General features: G+C 45.5%; 1 long non-coding RNA gene and 3 other non-coding genes across 4 annotated transcripts; all 4 read left to right on the top strand.

The window, feature by feature from the left end:
- Positions 1-112: 112 nt before the first annotated feature.
- On the top strand, positions 113-4,943 carry LOC142068354 (uncharacterized). The gene is made up of 5 exons (XR_007352645.2): positions 113-181; positions 731-887; positions 1,678-1,823; positions 3,090-3,135; positions 4,503-4,943. It is a non-coding gene; the product is annotated as an uncharacterized LOC142068354 (long non-coding RNA).
- Positions 555-646, top strand: LOC125622685 (small nucleolar SNORD12/SNORD106). The gene has a single exon (XR_007352774.2). It is a non-coding gene; the product is annotated as a small nucleolar SNORD12/SNORD106 (small nucleolar RNA).
- LOC125622689 (small nucleolar SNORD12/SNORD106) lies at positions 1,488-1,579 on the top strand. The gene has a single exon (XR_007352776.2). It is a non-coding gene; the product is annotated as a small nucleolar SNORD12/SNORD106 (small nucleolar RNA).
- Positions 3,191-3,284, top strand: LOC125622686 (small nucleolar SNORD12/SNORD106). The gene has a single exon (XR_007352775.1). It is a non-coding gene; the product is annotated as a small nucleolar SNORD12/SNORD106 (small nucleolar RNA).
- Positions 4,944-7,603: the final 2,660 nt, after the last annotated feature.

Genomic DNA, 7,603 nt, shown 5'->3' with positions numbered 1-7,603 from the left:
AGCGCCCAGAGCGGTGAGCCCGGGCGTGGTGGAGCGAGCGTGGCCCGACACAGAGGGCGCCTCTGGGACTACGTTTCCCAGGTACGCTTGGGTGGAGCATGCGCAGTGAGGCACAGTGCGCTATATAAGGACGTGTTGCGGGCGTGCGCTCTCCTTTTCGCTCCCTTCGCTGAGGGCGCCGGTGAGTGGCTTGTGCGGGGCTGGGGGGTGGCATGCAATCCAATGCAATCCGCGGCCGTCGGCGCCGGTGCCTGGCCCCTGTCCAGCCCCAGCAGTGCCTCGTAGCCCCTGCTGCGGCACTCGGCCTGTATTGATGGGGCGTCCCCTCCGCAAGGGCCGCGGGGAGCCGGCTGCAGCTCGGCCGCGGCCCTTGAGCGGGAGCGCCCTGCTGCCTGGGGGAGTCCTTCGCTAGCGGCTGCCCCTGCCGCTCCAGCCTGCCCTCTCGCTGGCCGCCCCCCAGCAGCGTGTCGCTCCCCCGTAAGAGGGCCCGGGAGTGTGTAGCCGCTGACCGGGTTGGTGGCTCCCTGGTCCCGCCGCCGGGGCTTCCCCCGCAGTCCGGTGCACGTGATGACTAAAGCTTTTTTCCCCATCAGAGCGACAGTGTTGATTTCGCTGCGCTAAGCCAGATTGTGTCTGATGCACCAGCCCGGGGAGGCGGCCTTTGCTTTGCTCCCGCCGGATGGCCAGCGGGGCTAAATCTCTTGTGCCTCTTCGGTCTTCTGCTTCTCAGGTCCAGCGAGCAGGAGCGAGCAACATGTGCTGGGGACCCGGCCTGGGAGAGCGAGGCCAGGTGCGGCTCCAGAGTAGAACCAGCAGGAAGCACCGGTGCTCTGGTTACAAACCCACTGTGTCCATTGCCCTTCCTGACCCTAGTGGAGGTGGCAGCCGTAAGTCCGTCTATGAATAAATACCTTTTGCTGCTGTTTTCCAAGTTTGTTTCTTGGTGCCTGCATGTAAATAGTGTGAAACTTTGCTTAGGGCAGCCATATCACCATTTCCCCAGCCAACAGATGTAAGCTACTCTTATTTTGCATCCTTTTTGCCACTTTCTCTGTCCAGTATCCTAGTCTCTCTTTGCTATATTAGGCACCCATCTTTAAAAGTGTTGCTCTTTCGTGAACCCCTGTCTCTATCTGCCGTTATAACACTGTTTCTTCTCTTCCACCTGTTTCTCAGCATGTGTTTTCCTTTCTCCACATGTGACCAAACAACTGACTCCTCTATCTTAGGCTTCTATAGCACCTACCACTGTAACATCTAGAAGTGCTGCAGTCTTCATCTGAAACATGTAACTGGTACTCTTATGGCTGATGTATTAAAAAAGTGAAGTGCATTTGTGCAGTTGTATGCCAGCCTAATGTGCAGATAACCAGTTAGCTACATACGTCCCATGTGTCTGCCTTGCTGAAACTGCATGCAAACTAGGATGTCATTCGCATGCTGCCCTGGCACTTCCCTCCTCCAGCTCACTCTGGTGCTGAGATCTCACTGGTGTACATGATGACTAAACTTTTTTCCCCATCAGAGCGACAGTGCTGATTTTTCACTGCTTTAGCCAGATTCAGTCTGATACACCAGTAGGGAAGGGCCCTTTCTCCTTCCTCTCTTCTCTCCCCCTCCCCCTCCACTGACTCATACTCAGTAGTTAATCCCACCCCATGGCTTTGTACTTTTTAGGTCCATGGCAGCAAGGGTGGAGCAATGTGAGCCTGGGAGACCTGGCTCACTGAGAGAAAGGTGACATGGTGACCTGAAGAGTCTTGGAAAGAGAGGACACTGCCCTGGTTAACAAGCCACTTGTGAGCCACTACTAGGAGAGAGTGGTAAGTTTCTGAATAAATATCTTTGTCAGTAGTCTCAAATAATTTCTCCCTTCAAGGGAGAGACTGGCTCTAAAGCAGTCATGAATCCCACTTATTTATTATTAATTATGATAGTGCATAAGGGCCAACTGGAAATGGGGCACCATTATGCTAGACACTGTACAAACAATAGTAGACAGATGCTGCCCTGGAGAGTTTACGCTCTAATAGACAAGACAGACATTTAATTCCTTTACCTTCAGGCTAGAAGTTTATGCTTAGTGCCTCCAGAGTAGGAGTGACTGCAGCCTTTTAAACATTGTTTAGGTATCATTTGAAAAAAACACCACCCCTTTCTCTTTGGATGCATCCTTTCTGCAGAAATATCTTGTCCCTCCACTGCCCCCAGATACGTTGCTGACCAAGTCTGCCAGCCTTAGACATCGGTGGCAAATACTGCATGTAAACAGCAGTGCATGTCCAGTGGTGAGGAACACAAAAAGCCAGGGCCCAGCCAATCTACCATTGCGCAGGTTGCAGGATGGCAATGGGCACATAGTTGATTGTGGTCATTAAGCTTTGCAAATGGTTTGTGAATGAGGAACATTTCTGGAAGTCTGGGAGCATTGAGAAATGTCTTGCAAACTTCCCATGAAGTGCAGGCCAGTCAAGGGTGGAAGCAAAAAAGGGTTTGCTGGTGTGTTGCGTTTTGTGGAGACCTGAAGGCTCTGTGAAGCTCAAAAGCTTGTCTGTCTCATCAACAGAAGTTGGTTCAATAAAAGATATTACCTCACCCACCTTATCTCTTTTGCATCCTGTTAGACAGATCCCATTGTGGTAGCTTAATAGTTTGACCTGGAACGGAATGGGTAAATGATAGGATGAGCAGTGGACCAGAAGTATATTGTAGGAACAGCTGCATAGTATCAGAGGGGTAGCAGTGTTAATCTGTATCCACAAAAACAACGAGGAGTCCGATGGCACCTTAAAGACTAACAGATTTATTTGGGCATAAGTTTTTGTGGGTAAAAAAAACCCAGTTCTTCAGATCCATGCATCTCTCCTGTATTGCTGTTCAAATTGTTTCATAATTTGATACTTGTTCTTAGCAATTCAGTTAGATTAATAATGGCACTCAATGTGGAATATAAAATAAACCTTTTGTCATGCAAATGCACCCACTTGCTGCTCTGTAGATCATAGACTTTCTAAGATGCAGACTGAATATTTTAAATGCCAGCTGCCCTTGAAAGTCATTAATTCTCCTGTACAATATCTCTCCTGCAGGAACTATTACGTTGTCCATAAACATAGACTTGAGGATCTTCTAAAGGTAAACTGTGGTTTTAATTTTTTTAAAAAAGTGTTTGACAACCTGAAAGGCATGTTCTGTGGAATGTGATGACTTCAGACTTTTTTCCCCATCAGATCGGCAATGCTGACCAAAACTTGCATTTTAGCCAGGCTGTCTGATTCCACAGATGCAGAGAGCTTTCCCTGTTCATGTTGCTGTGTAAATACCAATTCATTACATATATAGAGCTCCATGCCCATGGCCTGTATGCCCAAAATGGTTGCACATAAATGCAGGCTACTCTGAAGGCAGACAGCAATTGAGGGTGCTCTTTGCACACATCTCAGTAACACTTGGACTATATATAAACTGTCTTCAACATGCGTAACAAACATTAGCTGGTCAGTACTGAGCACAATCCATGTTTTCATGGGACCTGCAGATACTGCTGTACCAGTCTAGTAACTTCAATGACCTACATTTTGTTCTAGCTTCATTGGCATAGCTGACTGTAAAAATAGCTTGTGTGCTATTACTGCTCTATTAAAGGTGACTGAGTTTATTTTTGGGGGGGAGAGGGGTATGGCTGGGGTTTCTGCTGTTTTCACTTGTTTATGATGTGTTTGTGGGTGGGTCGTCAGTAAACTTTTGTTAGTACTTCAGGTCCCATCCTGGCTGAAAGACTGAATGTGGGCCAGGTTTTAAAAAAGTATTAGAGGCCTAAGATGCAGACAGGTGCCTAGTGGAATTTTCCGAAGTACCTACCACTTGATTCCCATTGAAATCAATGGGAATGATGCATCTTGGTGCTCTTGAAAATTACAACTGCTTAGGTGCTTAAATATCCTTTAGTGACTAGTGTTTGTGTCACAGGACTTGTGGATAGAAAGCTCAGTTAAGAGGGGAAAAGAATATTATTTAGTCAAAATTACTTTGAAACTGGTCTTAACACCAAATTTAACTTCAATGAGTAAAAAGAGTTTTTGTTGAAGATTATTACTGAGTGCCTCAACTTTTCATTCAAGGTGTTTGCCTCCTTTATACGCTTCCCTTTGGGGACTGAAAAGTTCAATCTGTTGTGAAGAAGCAAATAGTCTTAATTTTTCCAAAATCCTTTGCAAATTTAAACATAAGTCTGCTTTTTTCAGTTCATTATGTGGGTGTCTTGCTCTACTAAGTTTGCATTTACTGCTGTAGCTGCATTGGGTCTTAAGATGCTCTAAGTGATATGGAGGGGGAGAAGTAGCTGTTCCTTATTTTAGCTTGTGGAAAACACAACACAAAAGGTTGAATCCTGGCTCAAACTCCCATGTGTCACTCTAGAAGTGCAAAGTGACAAGAGCTGCCTTAACTGTTTGTAAAATTGGCAGAGTTCATATGACTAAATGTTCACTTTCCCTTGACAGGTGAAGGAGTTGTCAATGTCAGCATGAAGCAGAAGTTCCCCTGTGAAGTAGCAGAAAGCTCCTGTTAATATTGCGAACGTTTGTCAGTAACAGCAAAATATCCTGAGTCTAGGCTGTTGTATCCACATTGCTCTGCTCTGACTTCATGGTCAAACTTCCCTCTTTCTGCGTGGAGTAAGAAATACTGCATGTCCTGCCTCCTTAAGACATGCCATGGAGCTTTAGTAATTTATTCTCTCAAAGCTCATGAGCCATTTCAGTGGAAGGGATTGACCATCTATGAATCTTGACCTCTTTTTATGCAGTAACATGCTATGTCTAGTGTTCTTGTGTCCGTAATGGCTGTATTCACCCCATGCAAGCTGGGTTCAACCCACTGCTGTAATGTGGAAGGTTCTTTTGTACTAAAAATCATTAAAAGTACTGAGGTAACTTCTTAAATGGATTGAAGTGTGTGCTTCTGTCTGTATATGAATGGGACGGTTGTGTGGTTAAGCAGAGCCTGGGCCTCTAGGCATCAGGTTGAAATCCAAGCTGTTTTAACCAGATTTCCTGTTGGACCTCAGCCAAGTCATTTGATCTGGCTTCAGCACCCCATGTGTAAAATGAGGATTATGCTTTCCTATGTTGTGAAGATAAATCCATTAGTGTTTTTGAGGGGCTGAAATACCACAGTAGTGGAGATAACAAAATACTTCGATAGCCTGTTCTAGACATGGCATGCAGACCCTGGCATGAGGTGATGCCAATATCTTGGGAAGCTTTTAAATGGTTAAATTGAGGAAAATACCCAACTGTCAACTTGTTTTCAGACAGATAAAACTACCCCTCAATCATCCTCCTTGGAGACTCCTTTCTTAAAACCTACTTTGCATGAGATTCTGACATGGTGGCTGGGGGCTCTAAAAGCTGTCTAGGTTTTGTTGGGCTTTTTACTTTACAGAACTGGATGGTCATAATCAAATACATGCACCTGGGAAGGTGGGTGTTGCTTACTGGCAACTTAGGAGAGCCAGAGCCTCAGTTGCAGCAAGAAACTAAAGAGAACAAGGTTCTGGGGCCTAGTCGGTACATACGGTCTTAGAGCTGGTAATTCATCCTGCACCAGATGGTTTGCGTGCTTTGGGGCCGCTGTGATAGCCAGACTTGCACTGAAGCAGTGAGTTCTTAGTGTCTTGGCTCCCTCATCTCCCTGCTTCTGACACATGGTATTGGTAAAGGGTATATCTACACTACAGCAACAACGTTGGCATAATTATTCTGGCATAGCCCCATAGTGTAGGCACAGCCTATGCTGGCAAAGGGTTTTTCTGTTGGTGTAGAAACACCTCCCTGAATGTGGGTAGCTATGTTGACAGCACTCTTGCATAGCTATAGCAACTCTGATGTAGTTTTTCACTCTCTTGACCAATGCAGTTATGCTGATACAATTTCCATGTAAAAAGAAAAGGACTTGTGGCACCTTAGACTAACAAATTTATTTGAGCATAAGCTTTTGTGAGCTACAGCTCACTTCGTTGGATGCATTCAGTAGAAAAATTCCATGTGTAGACCAAACCTCAGAACAGATAGCGCTTAGTAAGGGTGGGCAACTGCAGAGCATCTGGTGCCAGTTTTTCCTCTCCACCCTTGTCTTTCTCCCCATTCAACTCCTGGAGTCTCCCAGAAGAGAACAATGCCATTTCCATTAGCTGGATCTGTATCTACCCCTTGAGTTGGAGTGGAGAAGTTAGCCTAAAGGCATTCTCAGCAGTTGCTGCACTCTTCCCTCATTTCTTTTGACTTGCACAGAAATAAAACTAGGCCCATCCAAGGCTAATAGTTGCTGCTATAAATTACAAAACAAAATTAATAAGCCTACACAACTCTATGCCTAAATATCATTTCCCCTCAAGAGCTCTGTTCTGTAGATGCAGCCAGGTGACTTCAGAACTTAGAGAAAAACTTGTTCTGCAATTTAAGGCCCTTCAGTGAGGTCTAGAGTTAGCCCCCTCAGAAATCAAGGGGAATCCAACTCGGTTGCCTCTGCTGATCCTGTCAGTGTGACAGGAGGAAGATAATGTCTTTAGTGATTACATTTGCCAGTTCAGGCCTGTAGAACCATTTCTTTAATGAAATGGAGGTACTTAAATGCTGCAGCTTTCTACCCCCATCTTGCTGACATTTGTCTCAAACCCCCAGGCTACTGTTAATACAGATGCGTAAATGCATACTAACACACAGGAAATCACTAAAGCAGAAAAAAGCCAGTCTGAGTGGCATTACAAGTGCTTACACCTCATAGTAGACATCAGTTCTTCCTTCACACAGCCTGGAACTTCAGATTACTTTTTATCTTCAAAATTGTTTGAGGCACTAAATCACAATACCCACGCAAGGTACATGTACATATGCAATGCCAGATACGTCTGTAAGAATTATCCTAATTTCAGATATGGGTAACAATTCAAAATTGATTTTGCCCAAGTCAAAAATGTTATCACAATTAGAGATGAGGATTGCCTTAGTCTTTGAGGTTTAGACCACAGTTAGTCATGGGATGGCAGCTCTGTACACCTAATTTACATATTCTGATGCCACTGATATTAAGCAGTAGTAAAAATCTGTTTTGTTCCCCTCTTAACTGTTGTCAGCCTGTTCTAGTGTGTGCAGTGATTTACCACAAGATACAAACATCCTAATTACTTTGCCCTGTGTGATGAAGCAGAGTTTCAGGTGAGGCGGCAGCTGTTCCTTTGGCAAGGTGACAGCCATTCTCCATCTGGCCTGATTGCTATGTGGCACACAGTAATCCTGGCTGAGTGATGTTTAGCTGTGAGCTGGAAGCAACTGCGTCAGGGTATCTGGGGTCAGCCCTGGTAGATGTTTGGCACTGGTTGAACTGATGACTCCACCAGGGTCTGGCTATGTTTGGATAAACAAGCTGGTAGCACCTCTGCATTCCTGCTGCAATGCACATTCATGCTTCAGAGCTGATACTAAGAGCTGGAATGTGTTCGTTACCTAGCGGCGTCTAGAGTGGCAGGACTCCATTCAAACTCCAGGCTTAATGATGAAAATAGCTGTTACTGATGTGCTAATGTAGGGGAGTAGTGCAGCAG

The sequence above is a fragment of the Caretta caretta genome, chromosome 13 (genome assembly GCF_965140235.1).
Source record: "Caretta caretta isolate rCarCar2 chromosome 13, rCarCar1.hap1, whole genome shotgun sequence".
Lineage (NCBI taxonomy): Eukaryota > Metazoa > Chordata > Testudines > Cheloniidae > Caretta > Caretta caretta.
The sequence above is the reverse complement of the archived record's forward strand: the minus strand, read 5'-3'. Positions and strand labels throughout refer to the sequence as shown.